The following is a 14,326-nucleotide window of genomic DNA, read 5'->3' as shown; positions in this document are numbered from 1 at the left end:
AAAAAAAAAAAAAAAAAAAAAAAAGAAAAAAAGAAAAAATCATGTTTTCCAGAACGAAAGAGTTGAAAGAAAAAAGAAGAGACACCGAACGAATGAAAGAATCACTCACCTTGTGCGTAGAATCAAAGACGATCTCTCTCCGAAAGTCCTCCGTTAATTCGTACAACTCGTCATCTCGCGGCTGCCTTTTTTTTCCAATTTCCAAATATCCACGTTTGTTGCACCACGATCCTTCGTGAACCGCGAGATGAATGACGCGCGAGTCGATGTCTGTTTTCAGAAACTATTCTGGAAATCGGTTGCCGATCGTGGCACGTTCTCGAGAGGGAGTAAGTCCTGAGGACGCGGATGGCTCCTACTTATAAAGACTTGGCCAAGTCTTGGCTCTCCAATTGGCTTCCAAGTGTGTGTGTTCAACGTCTACGTAAGTCGGTACCCCTTGTATGTGCGTACGTGTGCGTGTCTGCGCTTATACGCAAGAAGGAATCGTGGCTTCGTCCAGGTGGAAGGGGGCACAAACTCTGTTTCGATCGTTATACGCTCGATGCTGTTACACATTACATCAAAGAAGATCGAAGAAATCGGCTCATTTTCCTTCCGAATCGGTCTCCCTAGAATTTCCATCCTTCTCGATCGACCCTCTAAGTTTGAGTACAACAATCGTTGAGTAATAGATTTCCAATTCGTCTAATATTAAATGCCGCATTATGAAATTATTATGAAATTATATTTCCATTATAACATTATGAAATTTTTCATAACAATTTTGTCATTTGTAATTTCTGGCCTGTGTCATCGCATATTGAATTGATATCGCATACGTGTATCCTAAAAGAGAACATTATACTTATAATTGTAATTATTACTTATAATTATAGAGTTTCGTTATTGAAAAATAGAGAAAGATCTATGTATATAGATGATGTATATAGATGTCGCTTTATCCACGAATAATCGAGAATCGATAATCTGTATACATACGATCGATCTTTGTATAATCCTATACATTTTATTACATTCTATTATATATCCAGTGTCGTGAATCGAAATTTCTCGGGGATATTTTAATTAGCACTCGTTTCGTTCGTTTCTTTATTTTATATCATTTCCATAAAATGTGCTTATCAAAGTAGTATCTTTACAAAGATAATAAAATATGCATATTAGTGACTCGTTTCAAAGCAAGCGGTTTTACTTCTATCAGAAATAGTTAGATTATCAATAATCGAAGTACGGAAAATTCGATAAACAGAATCATATATGACGATTAAAGAAAAATATATTATTATACTTTATTTTCCGATTCATTTCGTTAAAATTATTTTTCTGTTTGTTTTAAAAAAATTAATTCCTCCACTATGGAATTATTTTGCATAAATAGGATATTTTATAAGCTTCGAACATTCCAAAAATGTTGGATACTTATTCTTTTAGAGAATTAACATTTTTCGCAGATAAGTCGCAGTTTACGATGATAAGCGTGACGAAACAGAATCTCGTCATAAATCTGGAGTGACAAGAAGCAGAGCCGTCTGATCGTTACAAATCATGCCCGTCCTCGAAGCTGCATCTGCATTCTTCTCTTTTTTTTTTTTCTTTTATTCTTCGCTCCTTCTTCTTTCTTTACGAAACGAGCACATTATTTTTCCACGAGAGTACACATCAACTGGTTCCATTATTAATATCTCAATCGATATATGATCTGGAAAAAAAAAATTCGATGCCTATCGGAAATCGAGCCACCAGTTGTTATTTTATTTTTCGAATCATTTGTTTGTTTATGGAAACATTAAAGTTAAAATAATATTTAATTTGACAAATCAACCGTTGATAACGATCAGAAATTCTATACAGATTTATATACGATATTATTTTATTTCCTTGTTTGCGCCAGTTTAAATCACGTAAAAAATCCTTTCTCCAAAACTTTTATTTCTAAAAGAAATATTCGTAACATTTTTTCGTTGGAATTATTCGATTAAGTCAATTTCATTTAAAAAAATTCTAGCATATTGATTTGTACGTTTATTTAGGAATTAAGAAATAAATCTTGACATATTTTAATCGTCGAGATATGTAAAAAAAATACAATGTTTGAAAAATTAATCGCTCTTGAAAATTTGATCGATGATGATAAAACATATCTTAAGCAATATAATTTATACAGATACTAAATGGAAAGATTCGAAGACGCAGTCTGTTTTTTTTTTTTTTTTTATTAATTTGCTTATATTATTTTAACTTTAACATTTTTTTTAAAACGTTCCAATTAAACGTGGAGAAATGAATTTTTATTGATTTTATGATTTTCTATTTATTCTATTTATTATTCCAAATCATTATGATAAAAAATTTATTCGAATTCATTAGTTGAAATATTTTCAAACATCCTAATCGATGTTTAACAGATAATTTATTAATTGTCATCCAAATTCTAATTTTAGGAAAAGAGTCAACGATTTATAAACAGGATAAACAAGAGTTCATCGAACTCTAGAAATAAAATTGTCGATGAATAAATTAAATGAAAAAAAAAGAGAGAGAGAGAAACATCGATTGTAATTTTCCTTAAAAAGACTCGCGTTCTCCAAGATCAGAAGACATGGATTATCAAATTATGGATTATCAGCGATTGTTTCTCACGTGTTCGCGTACGACGTAAATTCCAGAATAACGAAGCAACCTGTGGGAATTCACCGTGCATGCCCTTTCCTTCTTTTTTCTTTCCGCCATCCAAGGATGCTTGTGGACAACGCCTTGTCGATAGAAGCGTTGAACTTACTAGAGAAGCCTTGGCATATAACGTACGTGTTTGCAACCGATGGTAACAGTATAACGTAATAAATGTACAGGATTGCGGTAAACGAAACCCTCAACTCGGACCCTCGTTTCTCGGATCGTGCACGTTATTATTTTAAAAGCAACAGGGCTGCTAGTAAACGTCTCTTAGTAATATGCGATTATGGCGAATGAGTCTAAACGAGAGGAGATTCGTTTAACTTTTATTCGCTTTTGTTTTTATTACGCGACTATTCGGATCTCGTTCGAGGATTGGAAACAGATATACCAAAGATATTATAGCGTCAAATAGGAAAAGGAAAATTTTTAAAAGATTTCTAGTAACAAGATTTTACGATTTTTGCGATAAAATTATACAATCTTCGGAAGATTGGAAATATGTTCGTTCAATGAAACGAAATTTCTTCGCCATTCGAATGTAAACGAGACGATGGTTAATTGTGTGTCAAATGTGTGGCAAAGGAACGAGCGAATAACAGAGTGGTCGTCGGTGTAAAAACACCAGTAGAAAACTAGGTAGTGGAATACGGTTGCAATGGGCAGACAGAGGGCCGGTGCATCTCGGCGTGCATAGAGAAAATATACGATCGCAGAGAAAGAGAGTACAATGGACCGTATCTCAAACCCTCGGTAACCATAAATGTCTGAAAGGAAAAATCTTTCCGGCTGTCCAACCGATTATAGCTGCCGTTTTACCTTAGATTCCACTAAGGGAGAAGGCGATTCATTCCACGGAAAAGTCTGTGAATTAACGAGCATCGGAATAAAGCGCGGAAGTGCGGCCCTTTGGGCAAGGCCTCGTGTACCAGGCTTGATCCATGAATTATTCCGCTACAAACGGCTAACTCGATTCTTCTGTCTTTCACATTTTTCCATCAGCCAGAAAAGAAACCACCGATGGGGGTTGCAATGGATGTGCTTAGGAACGATCCACACTATTCTTTCTCGGAATTTCTATCCTACTCGTCCTCCGAGTCGTTGACTTTTTTTTGTTCGATAATAATCTCAAGTCGAATAAAAATTCCATTTCATTTTCTTTATCCGTTTTCTTGAATTCCTGTAAATAGTAAATAAAGGGAAGAAGATCGCGCGATTCGAAAGACGGGGGGAAAGAAGAGAGGCGCCAGGCGAGAAAGTGAACAAAGTGTGCACCTGTTACCACCTCGGTATAGTGGAGCATCGTACGAATAATGACGAGGAATAATAAAGATCCTCCATAAATCCTCCTTACCGTCCTTCTTTTTTTCCTTTTTTTCTTTTTTTGTCTTTCCTCGAGCCAAACGGTCGTACAGGGAGTGCAAACGAGAGGGAACCCTTGCTTGGAAGGCTTCGAAACCGGGCGCAACCTATAAATAACCACCGCCTCTTTGCATCTCTTTGCGCTTCTTTTCTTTCTCTTCTGTTCTCGTACCTCCGACGCACACGTTTTCGCGTTCAGAGACCCCGTAATTCAGGTTCCTTCGCACGTACGCGCGTACAATCAGCGCAATTAATGTCTGTACCTTGAAACGTACTCGGCCCTTGTCTTTGTAGTTAGTTATAAAAATATATACGTTTCAAACGCGAAGAATAAACATGCCACGGATAGTAATCTCTTCCTTCGATTTAATTCGGCACGGTTGAGTACGTTTGCATCGGTCTACTGCGCGCGAAAGAAGATGCACTCGCGAAGAATAAACGATCGCAGTTAGAAGATAATTATATATCGAAAAACGGTTTTTCAACGGAATTTTCACTTTTTTCCACGAATGTAAACGTTGTTTCGAAACGTTGATTCGTCGTATCAACCCGGTTGGAAATTATAATACGACGTTTAATCACAATCGTGTAATCATGTAGTCGGATGAGGTCTGCATCAGAAAGCCTTTCCGAGTAAAGCGAGAAACCGCAGGCGTTGAAGATATGTTTAAGTGGTGGTTGCCAGTTTCGAATTCATTACAGGAGGCGATTATTTATTAGCCCGGGTCGTAGAGCGAAAATGTGGCAATTCAACGAGAAAGAAGGAGAAAGAGAAAAAGTTTTATCAACTCCTTCGAATTAGGAAGGACTATGGAGCGTATTCTTTTAAGGAAGATAATAAGCGTATGGGAGAAGCAGCCGTAAACAGATAATGACTTGCACAAGTTTTATAACGATCCTCAGTGGAGGATCATACGACAGGTAATAACCATCGATGATACCTTAAAATAATTCAATTTCGCTTCCTTTTACGAGGAAAAAAATTAGCCATGATTTACAATCCAGATAAAATTGAAAGTAAAATTGGATAGAATATAAAGCCTAAAACATAATGGTACGAATTTTTAAACTTTAAACAAAAATTTTATGGAATATTTAGCTAGTTAATTAAATATAATCTAAAGATTATAATATACATTGTGAATAAAATATAAGATAATTTTTTTAATATTTTCTTTACTTACATTTTTATAACACAATATTAATTCAATTTTTAATTTAATATAGAAATACATTTTTTAAACATTTTTTAAATTATTATTTATCAGCATGTAATAAATAATAAAAATTAAATCAACATCTTCGTTCGTTAATTTTTTTGGATATTTTTGGAAATTTTTTTTTTTTGGTTAATAAAATGTCTCAAGAAATCACTTTATTCCACATTCCACAAAATAACGCGAAATTTTATCATCTCATCTCGCACCTAAACGTGAAAACGAAATTTACTCGTACTTAAGGTATCACGATAAAAGTTTAAAGGCTGGAGAACGGAGCGGCGTGCAAAGAAGATGCCCTCGTGAATCAGCCAGAAATCACTAATAATTTTCTTACCTCCCTAATTTGCTACCTTAATGACTGGACATGATATGCAAATGAGTGAGCAACCATTCGGCCGTTATAATGTCCGGGCGACAAGACCAGTCGGTCAAGTGTACATTTTTGGCCTGGTCCATTGAGTTCATCTACACGGTGGCGAAAACGTATCGTCGATGGGTTATTGCCGTTTAAAGGGACGATAACCGGCAAAAGAAGTTGGATCTGAAAAAAGAAAAGAAAGATCGGTTATGAGATTTTGATTGGACGTCGAAAAGGAAGCCGTAAGTGTTCGAGAACAAAAACTTTTTACTCGATCACGAAACTGCTCTGCGAGTTAGAAACGCGAGTAATTACCGGATTGAGGAAAGAGGAAACGGGCAGTCAGCCAGCCATTGAAGTCGAGGTCGTCGTTGATTTTTGGCTAACGTATGCGAAACAGGAATTATTAATGTAATAAGTCGTTGGCGCATAATCTAACATGAGTAATTAGCGAAAACGTGCTATATATCAACAATATTAATATTTATATGGAAACACGAGATAACGAATTTAGATTTTAGATTCTTTGGAAGAGACACGTGTATGCACGTGTATGTACGTAAATGTTGTGAGTTTTAACGAACTGATAACAAGTCTAATACAATTACCACGTGAAATTATACGGAAAGAACAAAGATAATGAACTAACGAGCGTTATAAATGATCAAGGAAGATCGCATCTGATTGAAAAAACCAAGCATTATAATCATTATAATCGTTCAAGGATATTGTTGAGAAAAATAAATTCTTTTTCCCAAGCAATATAAGATTATTATAATTTTTTTAATTAAACGAGCGATCCTTCGAGCTCGATGAAAGATCTTCCAAATGTATCTCTTGACTGAACTCGTTGAAATCTAACAAAAAATTCGTTATTAATTTCGAGAATGATAACAATCGTGACGTATCACAATGATGCATCACGCGAAAAAGAATTTGGGTCGAGGAACGTTTAAGAGGAATTTGAACCTCGAGCGGCCGCCTCGCATGAATGCAATCATTCGCATTTCACGCGCCAAAGAAGGCAAGGGTTTATGTAAATTGTTTTCCCAACTTTCTGCTTCATTGTTCATCGGACGGATGTCCATCCGAGAAAGAATCTACGTTTAGGAAATAACGGTTCATCCGAAAACGTTTTCAATACCGATGGAGAAAACGAAATTTTACATCAAAACATTGTTTCAAACTCGTCCTTTTATTTTATATAACTTAAGGATGTAATACCAACCTTTTAAAAAAAGTTTCGTTGATTTTGAATTACGTGATTAGAATTACATGATTCGATCGTAATTCATAATCTATATAAACTTAAACCGCTTCAAGGTTCTTCGTACTATCGGTTCTTTTCTGTTACGGCCGTGGCACGAACGAAACATATGATCGCTCCATGCCTTACAATAACGTAAGTCCATCTTTTTTGACGTTCGTAATGACCGTGGCCTAAACGGTTCACGTACAATCGCATAAATCATGTAGTTAGCTATTAATTATCGGTAATTACATCTTTACGAGTAAACGCACCTCGTTCATTGCCAACGATCCATCGATTATTCTATTAATTACACGAAATTATGACACTACTAATAATTCGTATCCTCGTGCGGTTGAGCGTTGAGCGGTGTCTGGGAGGGGGGAATCTAAACGAAGATTCGTTCGCGTCTGGTAACGGACCCTGAAAGAAACGTGCGGAAAAATAAACGCTACACAAGGACACGCGTCCGTTCGAGTACTATAGGTAAAAGTGTCACCAGTCCTCAGATTGCAGAGTTCTTTTATTCATTTATTCCGCGTACACCGACCCATCCTTCTTGAAAGATTCATTCAACATTCCCGGCATTTTTACCCGGCCGAATAGAAGGCGCGATCGCGATTCCTCCCTCATCAACTCGACACGCGATCACCGTCCTCCTTTTCGTCCTATGACGTTTCATTCCGGTATCCACGCCTTCGTATTCTATTCGAATCTCGATTCGCCAGAAGACCAATGAATTTTTCTGCAAAAAAAAAAAAAAATCAGAATTGTCGGCCCACTGATAAAGATGAAAAATTAACGGCGACAGCGGGTACAACAGTTTTATCGAAACGATCTTTTATCGAATCCGAAACGAACGTGAAAATATTTTGTAAAGATAAATCGTGAAACGTAAAATCGGTGAATTTCCATATGTTGACGGACGAAGTGTTATCAACGACCACGTTACATATTCTTTTTATCCTCGTCTTCCTATTTTTTTCCTCCTTATTTCCTCTTTTCCGTTGCGCGGATTATTCGAGTATTTTTATTATTCGAGATTTTTTTAAATAACGCTGCAGGTAAGTAAGAGAATCTTGGCGATTCGAGAAATCCTTGAATTCCTTCGACTCCCACCGACTAAGCCCCTCCTTCATAGATAGAGAGATCGAACTGTTGAAAAAAGCTTGGCCGAATACTTGTAGCCGTTTCTGATACAGCACCGTTAGATATGCTTAATAAATTTTCTATTTTTGAAAATCATTTCTATCTTGTATTTTTTCGCTTCTCCGTATTCTTTATCTGTTAAGTTGAGACGCCTGTTTTATAGGGAACGGAGATCGATTGAATCACTGACTGACGCGAGTATTATTAACTGTTATTAACTATTATTAACTATATTATTAATTATTTATAAAATTCCAACGGACGTATTTGCATCCCGCCAACGTAATCTTCCGCTGTATCGGATTGGAGATCGATGACGCGCATCTTTGACTGTTTATGGCGAATAATATCGTGTAGAGGATAACGAATTATTGTATTAGAGATATTAGTTAAGAAGAGGAATTGCGATCCACTTGAAAAATTGTACATCGCGGAAAGAGATGTTATTCTCAAAAAAAAAAAAACGGGTCAGTATCTCGAGCGTAGGTGTAAAGCGTACGTATATTGTATCGCGTGGAAGATTATCCTTGACCCAGAAGAAAACTGGATTCCGTGACCGAAATTATCGGACAGCGACAAGGTTCGTTGGTATTTCACGGATGAGATTCGGATTAATCGTGATACGAGATATTCATAATTGGTGGTTTGCATACGTATCGTCTGAATTTCACGAGAACCACCCTGTATCCTTGATATATCATGCTTCCGTGTGTCAAGAAAATATGCGTATAATGTACCGGTGTCGAAAAGCCACTCTGCCAAGAAATATCAACAACGTAAACATCGGCCATTACCGATACATCTGATTAATATAACGGTCACGGGATCACATTTTGGATCGTGTCGAGTCATCGTCCAAAAAGATCGATCGATTCTCTACGAATGACGAATGCATTCTTTATAGAGTCCTTATTCGTTTATTTCATATATTCTATGTAATCTTATTTTTACTTCCTCCATTTTTTTATAAATTTTGTAAATTTCTCGTTAATATTCCTTTTTATCGATATTTAAATGACTCGTTCGAATGATCTTGTGCAATTTTGCAACATTTATGAAAAAAATAAGAGATAAAAAGCATATGGCATAACTTTTTAGCATAAATTTGTGTTTTGATCTCTTGAATAAGATGTAACGGTGTTTTCTCAAACTTGTAACCTTTGATTAAGAATATTTGCTACATGAAGAACATGAAGACGTATCCGAAAATTGTTGTTGAAGGCATTTGGTTAGATCAAACACGTTCGACTTAATTTTATATGAATAATTACATATTTATATCTTGAAAATTCCTATAATAAAAAAATAGAAATCTAATGATAGAACAGAAAAAGTTTAGTTTATGATAAATTTTTAACTTATAAAAATGTAATAAAAAATTAATGGATAATATTACATGTATCGGTAACTGGTGAATTAAAATTCCAATGTGTAATTTTATCTTCGAATAATTTATAGTTATGGAATTCGTTGACAAATAAAATCCAATGATTTAAGGAGATCGAGCACGATATCTGCATATTTAAACATCGAATCAGTGACGTCTGAAGTCTCTGAATTATTCCACCCAAGTTGAAATAAAAAAACTTTCGTGACATAATAATTAATCTTCAATGCATAATTGGATATTACATAATATTGAATTCAGGAAGAATAAAACAGGAAGAATAAAATTAATTCCAATCAATAATTTTTTTGTTTTCTTCCTCGCGTATAATTGATTCATCTTTGGTGATTGATATCTAAAATTTCATTTTATCTCTGTGAAATTTCTAATTCTTGTAAATTGTATTCATATATCAGAAATTTTTATCTGCTAATATTCTTGATTTTGTATGTAAAATTGGTATCTTTTACATATGTAACATATTACATATTCATCTTCGTTTCATCATTCTTCTCCAGACGATTATTGAAAACTTGGTATCCTAATAATTGTTTCTTGTATACAAGTGTTTCTGTTGTATCGTTCGATAAATCTTGCTAAAGGTTTGGCCCGCCAAAAAATACTAACGGTAAAGAGTTGACGTATCCTGGCTGCTTCGAGCGGCAATAAAAAGGTACGAGTGTGTAAATTTGCCTGCGTCGTGTACGAACTGATACTGCTATCAACCATGTACAACGTTCCTGGGAATTCCAACGGACATTTTCGGTCGCTCGATGCCTCGGGCGTTACACTTATTATGTTAATTACACGAAATTATGCTAATGCAGATTAATTTATGTTAATCGTCCCGAGAAAAATGCAAAATATTCCAGTATTACTTAACGTTACTATCGCGAATCTAGTTGGAATCTAATAGACAGAATTACTATTTGAGTGTGGTTGTTACTCATGAAACGCGTTGTATAGCAGTTGCTAGATTTGTCTTGGAAAAACATGGCATTAACGGTATAAAGGGGTAGTACTGCAAGGCAATAAAGAAATGCACAGAGGTGTACAAATTAACAGACGACGCGTTCCCTCATGCTGATTTCCTCGCTCGCATAACGTTTCAGGATTTTTGTTTTAAAAGATAAGTTTCTTTAACGCAACGGTCGATGAAATTTTCTCGATTAAACAAAAAGACATCTTATACTTTAACAAAACTACCTAATCGAATCGATGATTAATTAATTGTTTGTAATGGGATTTAATCTACAAACATATTGCAATACAGTTATCATATGCAATATAATTATAAAAATGTTTCTACGTGGAAAAAAAATCAAATATATCATTTAATGCACATTTAATCTGCATTATTTGCATTGTTTGTAATATATTGATATTTTTCTAAAGAAGATACAATTGATAATATGCGATATGGTAAAAGTCTCACATTTTTCATTTTAATCTTAATCTTTTGTTAAATACCGTCTAGTCAGAGCTAATTAATTTTATGACATAGTAGAACCCAAATAAAGTCAAAATAAATAATTCTTACCTAATTAATCTCTTAAAAATTACGAAATGTTTACTCTTACTTTAAAAAATTAATATAAAATCTAATTAACCTGAAAAAATTTAATTCAAAACAACATATTTCAATTATCTTTCGTCAATTTTAAAAATCCTCGTATAAGGTCAAATAAGGAAATTCTTCAAACTTTCATTCGAATCTTTTGATTCTCGTAGCAGCCGACTTTATGATTCAGATACAGTTAACCGGTAAATTCAGCCTCCTCTGTGTTGCCAGTTACTTTTTCATTGAGTTTTACTTTCAAATCTTTTGATATTTGATATCTTTCATAAATTCGAGGATAATTTTTCACGCTGACAAATTTGGCTTTTTAGTCTATAAATATAAAAATTTGTCTATCTTCATCTAGAATTTTTTAATTCAACCTACAGTAGCACACTCGACGTTATTTATGTCATCTTGATCTCGTCAGAACAATCCAATCAACGACTAATTATATGTCTGAAAAAGAAATTATGTGGTAAAGAGTTGTTGAATTGTTTACGATCTAAAAAAACCGATTTCATAAGGAGCATTTAGATCGAAGATAAAGAAACATAAATTAGACGGATGCAAATTTTTGAAAAAGTCCTTGGCCCAGAGAAGAGCTATCTTCGAGAAGATTTCTTCTTACCTTTTTCGTAATCTGATCGCCGATCTGTCGCTCTTGAACTTGATCTTTGACTACTTTATGCCCCTCTTTAACATCGATCCCAGAGACTCAATAAATATAGTAGTCTACGTGGGCAGTTGGAATTTATTCGCTGGCACGAAAGGGTCGTTAACCAAGTAAAACGTGCTTCGGGCATCGTTTCCATAGAGAAACATGAACAGCTAAAGAGCGAAAGAGATAAAGAGAGAGAACAGAGAATCGACGACTTTGGCTCCTTGAAAAATAATGAAACACGTTGTAATGTCCTCGCTAAATGTTGTTCCGTTGGATCTCCATGATGTCCTCAACTTCCTAGGAACGATTTCTTCGCTTGACGTTCTTCGCTTTAGGGTTGCACAAGTTTGTTGCTTTTACCACAAGGAAAATTACAATCTAAAGTATCTTGTGTAAATTTTATCGCTGATAATTTCTTATAAGATATCTTTGAATATAATATAATCTTTCTTTTCTTACTGTTTTTTAACGTAAGAATAATCTTTTTCATCAATTTATATCCTATATAAATTTTTTGTAAAGAATATTTGCATTTTTCATAAATGGACAATCATCTCTCTGAAAAAAAAAAATTAATTAGTATTAATTCAGAATGCATTGGATAACTCTAACAATTAATTACTATCCTCCTTTTAAGATTCTTTTTGCAACGCGAGACGGTATAATAGCATCGTTGCGAAATTTACGCAAATGATACACGCAATCCTCGTTCGTCTTTTTTCTTCTTAATTTTCATCACGTCTCGTGGATGCATGCTGCATCACAAGAATTACTCGGGCTTAGAAGTTACTCTGGTTTGACGATATTTTCTGATTATAGAGCTCGAATTGAAGAGAAGGAAGTTTCAGAAGTAAATAGACTCTGTAAAAGGAAACAGTGAACGTGAGACATGTGAGTACTTGTAAAAGAAATAAAAAAATATACAAGGAAGAGGAATAAAGGACTAAAAATCCAGGTACGAACAACAGGTTTCTTTTTCACAAGAAACAGCACTCCGAGGTTCATGGACAACGATCTGGAGTTGATAAAAGGTTCAACCGCTTCTTTCCTCATCCTTTGTACGCCGCTTTTGGTTGTTCTGACTCCGCTTCATGAGACGCTTTTTAACAACCACGTGTTCCGTTACGAATATTATCATGCAAAGATTCCAAGATGCGAAAAGAAGATGTAATTCTTTGAATTCCAATGGCCTTGTACTTGGGAAATAGAATGCATCGAATCATTGAATTATTATCACATTAATTTCAATATAGAAATTGAAATGATAAATCTATTTTATTGAAATCAATGACAATGTAACATGAATATCAATAATACGTCAAAAAAATTCGTCAAATAATACGAATAAATTCGCAATCTGTAAGTTTAAATCATGATCGATTTGCAAATCATTAATTATTGTTTCGATCGTATTCATCGTGTAGAAATCTCATTCGAGATATGATCAACTGCTTCCCAAGGAAATAGCCTTTCTTTTTCGACCTTCCTTGTTCCTATACGAGATCTCTTGGAGATCGAAATCAAAAGGATTCTATTTGTCAACACAAAATGGAAATTTAAGAATGTTTGATACTTACCGGAAATATTGTGGCCTGACGAAAGAAAGAAAAAAAATATAAAAGATGATTCATTGTTAAAGGATAAACTTCGTGATATTCGTTTTGTTTTGCGTTTCTTCGTTACGTCACACAATCCGCTGATTTTACGTAATTTTTCAGACTCGAGCATTTGGACATAATAAAAGGTTACTTCCGTTACTATCGCATTAGAGACAGCAAAACCATTTTCATTGTCAGATTGTCTATTAGAATAGAAGAAATATAAATAATTGTCTAAAAAAAAAAGAATAAATTGTGTAATACTTGCATGGTAATTTGTCTAGAAATACAATAATTCATTGTATAAGAAATGCTATTTGTTTTCTTTTCATTTTAGTTGAAATTTAAAGATGAAAGAAATTAATTCATCATTTGCTGTATAATTAATAATTATGTTACATTTGTATAATTAATAATTAAATTACATTTCAAATAGAACTGATCAAAATTTGCTTTATGAAAAGTGAAGTATTTGTGCTTTGATATTAAAGTTAAATAATTTTTAATGAATTTTTAAATTCAAACCAGTATTTGCTAATTATGTTGAAACGGAATTTCCAGAATATCGTTTAAAGATTTTAGATTAAGTCTAGAAGAGTTTAAGATTCTCTAAACTTTCTTTTATGTTTAGTAATATGGTACACTATAGCCATCTTGTGGTGAATTATTAGAACTAATTATCTGAAAATTACGACTAAAGGATATTGTGCCATCTAATGATAAAAAGTGGAACTAAAATTAAAAATGTACTTTTCTCAATTTTTATTTTAGTTTTTTAAGATTTCAAATTAGAACTTAAATTAAAAAATAATTTATTAAATTATATATAAGATAATTATATATATATTAAATTATATAATATAAAATAATTGATAAGATTGATTTCATTGAAATATATTTTTATTTATTTATTAGATAGATAGAAAATAAAAACTGAAAATTATTTATTAATTAATTACTAAACAACTTATAACTAAATAAAAATAAATGTTTAAATAAAATCATTTTCAAATCATTTTTTAGAGACTTTTTTTAGAGAATAATTTTCAGAAATTAAAAAATTTATCTTTAAAATTAAAAAATTTTCAATTTTAGTTTCTCCTAT

General features: G+C 33.6%; 1 protein-coding gene and 2 long non-coding RNA genes across 14 annotated transcripts in view; all 3 read right to left on the bottom strand.

Annotated features, from left to right (window-relative positions):
* LOC102679649 (flocculation protein FLO11-like) overlaps positions 1-729 on the bottom strand; it is a 17,978-nt gene extending 17,249 nt beyond the window's left edge. For 2 of the 11 annotated variants that reach the window (XM_031508280.1, XM_031508279.1), the window contains exon 1: positions 114-724. The gene's annotated coding sequence lies outside the window, so the exon portion shown is untranslated. Of the gene's footprint in view, positions 1-109 lie in introns of all 11 variants that reach the window. The other 9 variants (XM_031508275.1, XM_031508274.1, XM_031508273.1 and 6 more) reach the window with 9 other exon arrangements.
* Positions 730-1,583: 854 nt separating this feature from the next.
* Positions 1,584-8,217, bottom strand: LOC116184989. Its single transcript, XR_004149679.1, has 3 exons — positions 7,460-8,217; positions 5,593-5,799; positions 1,584-1,702 (listed from the first exon to the last, which is right to left on the bottom strand). It is a non-coding gene; the product is annotated as an uncharacterized LOC116184989 (long non-coding RNA).
* Positions 8,218-10,731: 2,514 nt separating this feature from the next.
* On the bottom strand, positions 10,732-13,494 carry LOC116184988. Of its 2 annotated transcripts, XR_004149678.1 has the most exons (4): positions 13,201-13,494; positions 12,587-13,129; positions 12,083-12,484; positions 10,732-12,010 (listed from the first exon to the last, which is right to left on the bottom strand). It is a non-coding gene; the product is annotated as an uncharacterized LOC116184988 (long non-coding RNA). The 2 variants fall into 2 exon arrangements; XR_004149677.1 differs by having other exon boundaries at positions 12,587-13,494.
* Between the last annotated feature and the right edge of the window lie 832 nt (positions 13,495-14,326).

The sequence above is a fragment of the Apis dorsata genome, unplaced genomic scaffold, assembly GCF_000469605.1.
Source record: "Apis dorsata unplaced genomic scaffold, Apis dorsata 1.3 scaffold_82, whole genome shotgun sequence".
NCBI lineage: Eukaryota > Metazoa > Arthropoda > Insecta > Hymenoptera > Apidae > Apis > Apis dorsata.
This window is presented reverse-complemented; position numbering and strand designations above follow the sequence as displayed.